Below are 13107 nucleotides of genomic sequence, written 5' to 3'. Positions count from 1 at the left end.
TTTTTTTGTATATGGAAATTCAGTTGTTCCAGCACCGTTTATTGAAAAGACTCTCCTTTGTCAAGGATCAGTTGGCATTATTTATCTATTTCTTGGCTTTCTATTCTGTTCCTCTGTTCTATTGATCTGTTCTTTAACCAATACCACACAGCTTTATAGCTTTATGGTAAGTCTAGAAATTGGGTAGTGTCAATCCTTTAACTTTGTTCTCCTTTAATATTGTATGGGCTATTCTGGGTCTTTGCCTCCTCATACACACTTTAGAACGAGTGTGTTGATAATCACAAAATAATTAGCTAGGATTTTGATTGGGATTTCATTGAATCTATAGATGAGGTTGAGAAGAATGGACACCATAGCAATATTGAGTCTTCCAAATCATGAGTATAGACTATCTATACAGTACTTCTTTGATTTTGTTTATCAGAATTTTGTAGTTTTCTTCATATATGTCTTGTGCATATGTTGTCACATTTATACCTAAGTATTTCATTTTTTTGGATATTAAATGGTATTAGGTAAATTTGAAATTCAATTTCAAATTCTCCTTGTTAATTGCTAATACGTAGGGCAACGATGGACTTTTGTGTATTAACCTTGTATCCTGCAACCTTGCTATAATTGCTTATTAGTTCCTGGAGCTTTTTGTTGATTCCTTCAGATCTTCTATGTAGACAATCATGTCATCTGTGAGCAAAGACAGTTTTATTTCTTCATTCCCCATCTGTACATCTTTTATTTCCTTTTTTTGTTGTTGTTGTTATTTCCTTTTGTTGTTGTATTTGCTAGAACTTCCAGTACAGTGTTGAAAGAGTAGTTAAAGGGGATATCCTTGCCTTGTACTTGATCTTAGTGGGAAAATTTCAAATTTCTCCCATTAAGTATGATGTTAGCTATAGAGTTTTGAGGGTTTTTTAAATTATTATTTTTCGTGAAGTTGGGGAAGGTTTCCCTATCCCTAGTTTACTGAGTTTTTATCATGAATTGGTGTTAAATTTTGTCAAATGCTTTTTCTGCACCTATTAATACAATCATTAGTTTGTTCTTTATTAGCCTATTGATGTAATGGATTACATTAATTGATTTTCAAACGTTGAATCAGCCTTGTATACCTGAGATAAATCCCTCTTGGTGGTGGTATACAATTCTTTTAATACACTATTGGATTTGATTTACTAATATTTTGTTGGAGATTTTTGTATCTTTGTCACAAGAGCTATTCATTCATCTGTAGTTTTTAAAATGAATTTTGGTTTTAGGGCAATGCTGGCCTCATAGAATGAGTTAGGAAGTATTCCCTTTGCTCCTCTCCTCTGAAAAAAATGTAGAGGATTGGTATAATTTCTTCCTTAAAAGTTTGGTAGAATTCACCAATGTACCTGAGGCTTTCTGTTTTGGAAGTCTATTAGTTACTGATTCAATTTCTTTAATAGACACAGGTCTATTTGTTTCACCTATTTCTTTTTGTGTGAGTTTTAGCATATGATGTCTTTCAAGGAATGGATCCATTTAATCTAAGTTATCAAATTTGTGGGCCATAGAATTGTTCATACTATTCCTTGATTATCCTTCTAATGCCCATGGAATCTATAATGATGTCCTTTTATTTTTTATATTAATAATTTGTGTCCTGTTTTTATTCATCTGACTAGAGGCTTACTAATTTAACTCATCATTTCAAAGAAACAGCTCTTGGGTTCATTAATTTTCTCTGTTGGTTTCCTGCTTTCCACTTCATCGATTTCTACTCTAATTCTTATTATTTCTTTTTTTCTATTTACTTTAGATTTAATTTGCTCTTCTTTTTCTGATTTCCTAAGATGGAAATGTATTGATAGTAGAAATTTCTTCTTTTCTAATATATGTATTCAATGCTATAAATATCCCCTGTAAGTGCTGCTTTCACCACATCCTATGTACTTAGTAAGTTGTGTTTTCATTTTCATGTAGTTGAAGTATTTTTTAAACCTCTCTTGAGATACCTTCTTTGACCAATGTGTTATTTAAAAGTGTGCTGTTGGGATCTCTGGGTGGCGCAGCGGTTTGGCGCCTGCCTTTGGCCCAGGGCGTGATCCTGGAGACCTGGGATCAAATTCCATATCGGGCTCCCGGTGCATGGAGCCTGCTTCTCCCTCTTCCTGTGTCTCTGCCTCTCTCTCTCTCTCTCTCTCTGTGACTATCATAAATAAATAAAAATTTTAAAAAGTGTCCTGTTTAATTTCCATATGTTTGAGGATTTTCCTATTATCTTCCTGTTATTGGTTTCTAGATAACTCCATTGTGATCTAAGAGAAGATATTGTTTGATTTCTATTCTTTTAAATTTATTAAGGTGTTTTAGGTTCTGAATGCAGTCTACCTATGTGAACATTTCATGTGAGCTTAAGAAGAATATGGATTTTGCTATTGTTGGATAAAGTGGTCTGTAGATGGAGATTATATCCAGTTGATCGATGATCATGTTGAATTCAACTATGTCCTTACTATCTTTTGCCTGCTTTCTCTATCCATTCTGACAGAGTGGTGCTGAAGCCTCAAATCATGATAATAAATTCATCTATTTCTCTTTGCAAATCTGTTAGTTTCTGCCTTACATGGTTTGATGTCACTTTTATTTTAGCACAGGTATTTTGCAAGCTTTTAAAAATTATGTGAATAATGCAAAAATACTTAACACTTAAAACCAGCAAAGCTTCATTTAAGTAAAAAACTTTATTTAAAAAAGATTATTAACCCCCAGAATTTTACAGAAGTAAATTTCTACTCTATAATGTCAATCCTATGCAATATAATAAAAACTCTATCATTAGCTATTGATTTCCTCTATTGTTCTTCTGAATCTTATATGACAGAGGAAGGGGTACTTAGACAAACATGGAACAAAATTCAACCCAAATAAACTGCAAAGTGTTTCCTAATAGTTGTAAATGCATTTTGTCTACACTATCCAAATAAGTAGCTATGGAGTAACTGTAGGTATTGCACCAAAGCTAGTAAGAGATTTTGTTTTTGCAAGTTGGTAAAAACTGCACTAGGTGAGAAGTCACAGTTTAAGGATGCATGTTCTGTGACTATTTACTACACACATATATTTAGTGTCTCTAAACACTAGAAATATACATTATCAGAGTACCCTCAAAAGTCAGGTGTGATTTTTTTTTAAATGAGGAAACTTGATTCTTAAAATCCACAGGAATCCTACCTGGAGTTTTAACAGCTACCAATAAATCACTTCCATTGTTCCAAGGTTACAGCATCTCTGGGACCTTCAGAGTTTGATGAAACTGGATTTGCTGGCTTTTCGTATAGCAGAAGCCACAGTAGATAACATTCTTCACCTGTAATGTGTCTTCATGATTAGCATAAATCTGTGACAGATGACAGAATTACTGAGTATGCCAGGAGCATTGTTTAACGCGCTCTGGAGAAAGAAAATCATCAGCCAACCGATACAGTTAAATAGGTCATGAACATAATACGGAGTTCCTACTGGGATAATTACCACATCTCTGCTAACTTTCAGTTGCCCAGCCTTCAGCTTCATACTCTTAATGAAGCTGCTTTCGTAGTGATGGGTCTAAACACCAGGTCATGGTTGCTGGTTCTTCCTGAGCTCGCTTTTCTGATGACTCTTAAAGAAATGCTCATGACTTCTTGGTCTCTTTTCTGATAAACATACCTAGTATGTATGTACCAGAAGGCTCTTGGTTTCTCTTTTCCTTCAATAAATTGCTTTATGGTGAGAATCTCCATCTTGAACAGTTTTAAGGACTTCTCAGTCACACTGTCCTTTTGAATTTCTCACATAGACAATGACATCAGCTGCATCAGATATGTCTCAGTAAAGATGTTACTCCACAGTTTTTATTTTCCAGAGTAATTATCTGCATTATACATCTTGGGACCTCAATCTGGCCAAAGTATTTTGGTAGCCTAGAGTGAAAATACAGTTAGTTCACCATCTCACCTGGTGTATTCAAGCAGTGGAATGTTGTCCCTGAGATCATCAAACCTGGAAGACATCATATCTCTAAAATTTCTTCTTCATGGCTAGCCCTTAAATTTCAACATCACTAATTCCTTTTCATTTTTCAAGAAATGTGGAACTCCTTCAAATCCACTTCAAAAGTCTCCTGTAGTGACTTCAGTGATGATTTCATTGGTCCTTGCTATAGACTGAATGTGTTCCCCCAAATTCATTTTTTAAATCTAATCTCCCCATGTGATGATATTTAGAGGTGGGGCCTTTGGGAGTTGATTAGGCTCTGCCCTTATTAATTCATTAGTGCCATTATAAAAGTCCCCAGAAAGTTCCCTTGCCTCTGTCCTATGAGGACATAGCAGGAATATAGTTGCCTATGAACATAGAAGTGGCCCTCACCAGACACCAAATCTTTCAGCCCCTTGATCTTGGGCTTCTCAGTCTCTAGAACTGTGAGAAATAAATGCTTGCTTTTAAGCTCTCCAGTGTACGGGATTTTGTTATAGCAGCCCAAATAGACTAACACATCCCACAATTAACTAGATCAACTAACTGGTCACCAGACTCTTTGACAAAGGGATCCCTGGGTGGCGCAGTGGTTTGGCACCTGCTTTTGGCCCAGGGCGCGATCCTGGAGACCCGGGATCGAATCCCACGTCGGGCTCCCGATGCATGGGGCCTGCTTCTCCCTCTGCCTGTGTCTCCGCCTCTCTCTCTCTCTCTGTGTGACTATCATAAAACAACAACAACAACAACAACAAGATTCAGTGTTCAATTTATGATGCATCCAGACAACATTACTGGCTGCTTTTGTTTCCAATACTTCCTGAGCACATTCCAGCTCCTCTTATTGTCGAAATCTTGCAAGCACAGTAAACAATGGCCATGCAGCCAATAGTGAGGAGTATCAGAATGTTGTGCTTGTCATCATTTCTTGGGGTTCTCACATAAATCAGAGCAAGTCTTATTTTCTATCGAAGAAGCAAAGATATCAAGAATTTTTTGTGTATTCTTGTGTCCATTCTGTCTGTTTTCTTTGTTGACATTCTCTCTGGTAAAGTCTGCTGGCTAATTTAAAGGAAAAGTGCTGGTTGGACAGGTCAATTTTATGCTGTTGGCTGGCTCGGAGGCTGCACTCTCATCCACAGCTGCCGTCTCCAACACTGAGGGATTTTACAAGAGCGCAGCATCAAAGCTAGCTTTTTCTCTAACTAAAGGAGTCTGCTCTATGTCTCTGAGGCTGGCTTTGAGAAGAGCTTGAAATATCTGCTTTAACAAGGACAATTTGCCTTTTTCCCACATTTTGTTCTTACAAAATGAATAGTCTCCAACATTAAAGAGAACTTTTCTAAGGGTGATCTGTGTAGACATCAAGTTCCTTGGTTCATATACCTGACTCTTCACTCATCCCACCCAAGGAAAAATCTTGTAGATGGCACCCTGTTGGCAATTTTTGCTCTTCATTTGGTAGCAATCCACGCATACTCCAAATTTAAACTGAGGACACGGCTTGTGCAAGTTGAAGATACGTATTACATACATCACATATTTCTTGAATACTTTTGGCAGCTCACTCTCTGGCAACCATCTAACATATGCTCTTACTATGACTCTATAGTTGACACAACTTCCTTTTCAGAAATCCCCATTTGACATAATGGTCTCCAGTGTTGGTCAGGATGTACTTTTCTGTATCCAAATCAGTTCCCACCACATTTTTGGTTAAAAGTGACCATAAGCTAATTGCTGTTATTACAAACATTTGACATAGAGGCAACACAGGAAAAACAAACAAAGACTACACACACACATCAGGCTCTAATAAACTAACAAAGTTTCCTAAGGCTTGTGAGGAGACTTGTGATTACCTAGCTCCCTTTACTTTTTCCTCACTCACCTCAGAGAAATGGTGATTAAGATAATGAAACTGACATATTTCAGCTCTAGTAAGTTAGGAATGGTTTAGAAAGCAGGAAGCAAAATATCTGACTAAATAACAAGTGCAAAGATAGGTGATTGCTGATGTTGGTCAACCACTAAGCCATGTCGTCAGGAGCCTAGACTTTTATTTGTTTGCTCCATCATCCATAGTTGTTAGTTTTTCATCTTTGTGTTTTCAAATTATGGCCCCAAAATGCCCACTGAAATTTCAAGCAAGAAATAAGAGGAAAAGACCATTTTCAGCCCCTACAGTGCTTTTTATCGTGGAGGTCAAAGCTTTCCCAGAAGTCCCCAGTAGATATCATCATATATTTCACCGGCCAAGACTGGGTCATTTGGCCACCTTTAGCTCCAAGCAAATCTGGGAAATTCTCTTGTATGGACAAGAACAACAAGGTTAGCTTAGATTAATTATGATTCATCTTCTGGAGGAGGTCAGACTAGTGCCTATATTAGCCATCTTTCACTGTGATGATGCTTCATAATAAGTAACTCCCCAAATCTTAGTGGCTTATTAGAACAAGAGTTTGTTCCTCACTTATGAGCACATAGGTCATCTGTGATTCTCCTGGGTTTGGCTGGGATCAACTAGGCTTGGATAAAGTACTGTGTGTGTTTTCATGTCTGCCCTATTCATATTCTTGTTCTGGTATTGCTGATGTCCCTGGCATAGTCTCATGGCAAACGGTAGGCACACAAGAAGCCGGATAAAATCACACACATAAACACATTTAGAATCTCTGCTCATGTCATGTACAGTAACATTCCATTTCCCAAACAAACTGGCCAGTTCCAAAACACACTGGGCAAGGATATATACTCGGCCTACTCCAGTGGAAAGTGCTACAAAGTCACACACCAAAAGGTGTGGATGTACAATTCTATTAGAGAGAGGATGAAGGGCTGGGAACAAAAATCTAACTATCCCCTAATTCCAAACAAACTGGGGTCCTGAAAGCAAGAGAGAATGGAATAACTGTTGGGTAGCCATGCAACAGTGCGTTCCACACTAGAACAATCAAAAGAAGACTCAGAAGCTTATTTTGGGGGGTTCAGTTATCAGGAGGAAGATGAGGAAAGTGAGGAAATGGATGTGATTACAGACTGCTTTCTGGGCAGGGGTTTCCAGCGATAGCTGTGACAGACTGTTGAATAGGTTGACATCACAAACTCTCAGTTCCATAGTCTATCAGCATTTGAATTCCTGCTAATAGCGAACATCTCTGATGCAGTGTGTGACGGGTACTAAAGTACTTTATATGCATACTTTATCCTCACAACAAACCTATGAAGTTACCCTGATTTTATAGCTGAGAGGTCAAGTAACCGAGGCAGGTCTTTATAGATGGCAAAGCTATGATTGGAACCCAAATCTGTCTGATTTCATTCACTTAGGCATCCACTACTTGTCAGGCACCATGCTTAGTGCTGAAGATGCAGGTCAATGATATAGACACAGCCCTTGCCCTCTAGGACTTTATTAGTCTCCAAGCTTCACAGCCCAATGGACATTCATTACATGTTAACTAAAAACAAACCCAATATAAATATGTGTTATTTTTCAAATGAATAAATTATGTGCCAGGTACTCTTCTAAAGACTTTTCATGTCACATATCAATGAACCATCATCAATTTTATGTTAAGCACTGTTTTCACCATTTTAAACATTAGGAAGCTGAGATATGTAGAAGTTAACTTTGTTACACACTAGGAAATGAGGGTGCAGTATTAGAATATAGGCAATCTGGCTCTAGAGCTCATGATCTCACCACAACACCATACACATCTCAGGACCAATAAAATACAGATTTACTTCAATATACTAATGCATCAGTGTATCTTTCTCTGTGTATTTTCCCCTTAAAAAAATACTCACTATAAGGAGCCTGAACAGGGAAGACGAGTCCCCATAACATTTGCCTTTGAAAGTAAGAGAGGCTGGATTTTGTGAATTCTTACAATCAACAGGACTTAAAGCCTGGAATTATAAAAATCAGTGGGCTGCTCTGAGAGAACTTGGAAGGCATTAGGAAGCAGATTCCCCTCCTTTAAAGACAGCATAACAAACAGCCCCTGCAGATGTACATAGGGGCTCTGCAGACAACTGGACTGAAGGAAAAGAGGCCAGGAATCAATAGCAGAGCACATGCAACACACACAGGAGACACTCCCTAAAGCACCAGGTCCTGGGGAACGGGGGACACTACACTGCAGGGCACTACAGGACCTCACTTCATAAGGCCATCACTTCAAAAGCAAGAGATGTTGCTGATTTTCCTAACACAGAGAAACAGACACAAAGACTTGGACAAAATGAGGAGACAGATATGTCCCAAATAAAGGAACAGGACAAAGCCACAACAAAAAAACATAAGTGAAGACAGATATAAGTAAATCCTTGAAAGAGAATTTAAAATAATGATCGTAAAAATACTCATTGGACTTAAGAAAAGAGTGGAGGACATCAGTGAAACCCTTAACAAAGAGACAAAAAATAACCAATCAGAGATGAAGAACACAATACTTATTTTTTAAATTATCTATCATCTATCTATCTATCTATCTATCATCTATCTAATCTATCCATATTTATATTTATATTATTGGAGTTCGATTTGCCAACATATAGTATAACACCCAGTGCTCATCCTATCCCAAGTGCCCCCCTCAGTGCCCATCACCCAGTCACCCCAACCCCCCGCCCACCTCCCTTCCACTACTCCTTGTTCGTTTCCCAGAGTGAGGAGTCTCTCATGTTCTGTCTCCCTCACTGATATTTCCCACTAATTTTCCCCCCTTTCCCCTATAATCCCTTTCACTATTTTTTATATTCTCCATATGAATGAAACAATATAATGATTGTCCTTCTCCAATGGACTTATTTCACTCAGCATAATACCCTCCAGCTCCATCCACATCGAAGCAAATGGTGGGTATTTGTCGTTTCTAATGGCTGAGGAATATCCCACTATATCCATAGACCACATCTTCTCTATCCATCATCTGTCGATGGACACTGAGGCTCCTTCCACAGTTTGGCTATTGTGGACATTGCTGCTATAACATCGGGGTGCAGGTGTCCCGGCGTTTCACTGAATCTGTATCTTTGGGGTAAACCCCCAGCAGTGCAATTGCTGGGTCATAGGGCAGATCTATTTTTAGCTCTTTGAGGAGCCTCCACACAGTTTTCCAGAGTGGCTACACCAGTCCACATTCCCACCAACAGTGTAAGAGGGTTCCCCTTTCTCCACATCCTCTCAAACATTTGTTGTTTCCTGCCTTGTTAATGTTCCCCATTCTCACTGGTGTGAGGTGAGATCTCATTGTGGTTTTGATTTGTATTTCTCTGATGGCCAGTGATGCGGAGCATTTTCTCATGTGCTTGTTGGCCATGTCTAGGTCTTCTCTGTGAGATTTCTGTTCATGTCTTGTGCCCATTTCAGGATTGGATTGTTTGTTTCTTTGGTGTTGAGTTTAATAAGTTCTTTATAGATCTTGGATACTAGCCCTTTATCTGATACGTCATTTGCAAATATCTTCTCCCATTCTGTAGGTTGTCTTGTAGTTTTGTTGACTGTTTCCTTTGCTGTGCAGAAGCTTCTTATCTTGATGACGTCCCAATAGTTCATTTTTGCTTTTGTTTCTTTTGCCTTCGTGGATGTATCTTGCAAGAAGTTGCTGTGACCAATTCAAAAAGGGTGTTGCCTGTGTTCTCCTCTAGGATTTTGATGGACTCTTGTCTCACATTTAGATCTTTCATCCAGTTTGAGTTTATCTTTGTGTCTGGTGTAAGAGAATGGTCTAGTTTCATTCTTCTGCACATGGCTGTCCAATTTTCCCAGCACCAGTTATTGAAGAGACTGTCTTATTTCCAGTGGATAGTCTTTCCTGCTTTGTTGAAAATAGGTTACCATAGAGTTGAGGGTCCACTTCTGGGTTCTCTATTCTGTTCCATTGATCTATGTGTCTGTGTTTGTGCCAGTACCACACTGTCTTGATGACCACAGCTTTGTAGTACAACCTGAAATCCAGCATTGTGAAGCCCTGGCTTTGGTTTTCTTCTTCTATATTCCCCTGGCTATTCGGGGTCTTTTCTGATTCCACACAAATCTTAAGATGATTTGTTCCAACTCTCTGAAGAAAGTCCATGATATTTTGATAGGGATTGCACTGAATCTGTAAATTGCCCTGGGTAGCATTGACATTTTCACAATATTAATTCTGCCAATCCATGAGCATGGAATATTTTTCCATCTCTTTGTGTCTTCCTCAATTCCTTTTTGAAGTGTTCTGTAGTTTTTATGGTATAGATCCTTTACCTCTTTGGTTAGGTTTATTCCTAGGTATCTTATGCTTTTGGGTGCAATTGTAAATGGGATTGACTCCTTCATTTCTCTTTCTTCAGTTTCATTGTTAGTGTATAGAAATGCTAAACTGACTTCTGGGTATTGATTTTGTATCCTGCCACACTGCCGAATTGCTGTATGAGTTCTAGCAATATTGGGGTGGAGTCTTTGTGTTTTCTAAGTACAGTATCACATCATGTGCGAAGGGAGAGTTTGACTTCTTCTTTACCAATTTGAATGCCATTTATTTCTTTCTGTTTTCTGATTGCTGAGGCAAGGACTTCTAGTACTATGTTGAATAGCAGTGGTGAGAGTGGACATCCCTGTCGTGGTCCTGATCTTAGGGGAAAGACTCCCAGTGCTTCCCCATTGAGAATGATATTTTCTGTGGACGTTTCATAGATGGTTTTTAAGATGCTGAGGAATGTTCCCTCTATCTCTACACTCTCAAGAGTTTTGATCAGGAATGGAGGCTGTATTTTGTCAAATGCTTTCTCTGCATCTATTGAGAGGATCATATGGTTCTTGTTTTTTCTCGTTGATGTGATCTATCATGTTGGTTGTTTTATGAGTGTTCAACCAGCCTTGCATCCCAGGGATAAATTCCACTTGGTCATGGTGAATAATCTTCTTAATGTACTATTGAATCCTATTGGCTAGTATCTTGTTGAGAAATTTTGCATCCATCTGTGTTCATCAGGGATTATTGATCTATAATTCTCCTTTTTGGTAGAGTCTTTGTCTGGTTTTGGAATCAAGGTGATACTGGCCTCATAGAACAAATTTGGAAGTATTCTATCCCTTTCTATCCTCTGGAACAGCTTTAGTAGAATAAGTATTATTTCTTTAAATATTTGATAGAATTCCCCTGGGAAGCCATCTGGCCCTGGACTTCTGTGTCCTGGGAGGTTTTTGATGACTGCTTCAATTTCCTCCCTGGTTATTGGCCTGTTCAGGTTTTCTATTTCTTCCTGTTCCAGTTTTCGTACTTTGTGGTTTTCCAGAAATGCATCCATTTTTTCTAGATTGCCTAACTTATTGGCGTATAGCTGCTCATAATACATTTAATATTGTTTGTATTTCCTTGGTATTGGTTGTGATCTCCTCTCTTTCATTCATGATTTTGTTAATTTGAGTCTTTTTTCTTTTGAATAAAGCTGGCTAATGGTTCATCTACCTTATTAATTCTTTCAAAGAACCAGCTCCTGTTTTTCTTGATCTTCTCTACAGTTCTTCTGGTCTTTATTTCATTGAGTTCTGCTGGAATTTTTATTATCTCTCTTGTTCTGCTTGATGTAGGTTTTATTTGCTGTTCTTTCTCTAGTTCCTTGAGGTGCAAGGTTAGCCTGTGTATTTGAGTTTTTTCCGTTTTTTTGAGGGAGGCTTGTGTTGTGGTGTATTTCCCTCTTAGGACTGCTTTTGCTGTATCCCAAAGATTTTGAATGGTTGTATCTTTATTTTCATTAGTTTCCATGAATCTTTCTAATTCTTCTCTAATTTTCCTGGTTGACCCATTCATCTTTCATAGGATGCTCTCTAACTTCCATGTGTTTGAGCTTCTTCCAAATTTCTTCTTGTGATTGAGTTCAAATTTCAAAGCATTGTGGTCTGAAAATATGCAGCAGACAATCCCAATCTTTTGGTATCGTTTGAGACCTGAATTGTGACCCAGTATGTGGTCTATTCTTGAGAAGAATGTATATACAGTCGCATTTGCATGGAGAATTTTATATATATATATATATATATATATATATATATATATATATGAAATCCATCTGGTCCAGTATATCATTTAAAGCCCTTGTTTCTTTGGTGGTGTTGTCCTTAGAAGATCTGTCATTTGCAGAAAATGCCATGTTGAATTCTCCTACTATTAGTGTATTATTATCTAAGTATGTCTTTACTTTGGTTATTAATTGATTGATATACATACTTGGTAGCTCCCACATTAGGGGCATAAATATTCATGATTGTTAAGTTTTCTTGTTGGGTAGACCCTTTAAGTATGGTATAGTGTCCCTCTTCATCTCTTACTACAGTCTTCGGATAAACTTTATTTTTTTTGTAGTCTTTGGATAAACTTTAATTTATCTCATATGAGGATTGCTAGTGCAGCTTTCTTTTGAGGACCATTTCAACGGTAAATAGTTCTCCAACCTTTCATTTTCTGACTGGAAGTGTCCTTATGTCTAAACTGAGTCTCTTGTAGACAGCAAATAGATGGGTCTTGCTTTTTTATCCAGGCTGAAACCCTGTGTTATTTATTTTTTTATTTTTTTTTTAAAAATTATTTATTTATTCATGAGACAGACAGAGAGAGAGAGAGAGAGAGAGAGAGAGGCAGAGACACAGGCAGAGGGAGAAGCAGCCTCCATGCAGGGAGCCCAACATGGGACTTGATCCCGAGTCTTCAGGATCACACCTTGGGCTGAAGGCGGCGCTAAACCGTTGAGCCACCTAGGCTGCCCAATCCTGCGTCTTTTGATGGGATCATTTAGCCCATTCACATTCAGAGTAACTATTGAAAGGTATGAATTTAGTGTCAGTCATCGTAATACCTATTCCGTCCCTGTTTTTGTGGATTATTTATTTGGGCTGCTTCTTTCTTTTTTTAATTTTTTTAATTTTTAATTTTTATTTTTTGCTTCTTTCTTTTACAGGGTCCCCCTTAATATTTCTTGCAGAGCTGGTTTGGCGGTCACATATTCCTTCAGTTGCTGCCTAGCTTGGAAGCTCTTCATCTCTCCTTCTGTTCTGAATGAGGGCCTTGCTGGATAGAGTATTCTTGGCTGCATGTTTTTCTCATTTAGGACCCTGAATATATCCTGCAGCCC

General features: G+C 38.1%; 2 pseudogenes; both read right to left on the bottom strand.

Moving 5' to 3' along the window:
* Positions 1–3267: 3267 nt before the first annotated feature.
* LOC140625642 (lysine-specific demethylase 3A pseudogene) lies at positions 3268–5049 on the bottom strand (annotated as a pseudogene).
* Positions 5050–7105, bottom strand: LOC140625640 (lysine-specific demethylase 3A pseudogene; annotated as a pseudogene).
* Positions 7106–13107: the final 6002 nt, after the last annotated feature.

The sequence above is a fragment of the Canis lupus genome, chromosome 36 (assembly GCF_048164855.1).
Source record: "Canis lupus baileyi chromosome 36, mCanLup2.hap1, whole genome shotgun sequence".
In the NCBI taxonomy this organism is placed as follows: domain Eukaryota; kingdom Metazoa; phylum Chordata; class Mammalia; order Carnivora; family Canidae; genus Canis; species Canis lupus.
Note: the sequence above shows the minus strand (reverse complement) of the source record. Positions and strands in the feature narration are given on the sequence as shown.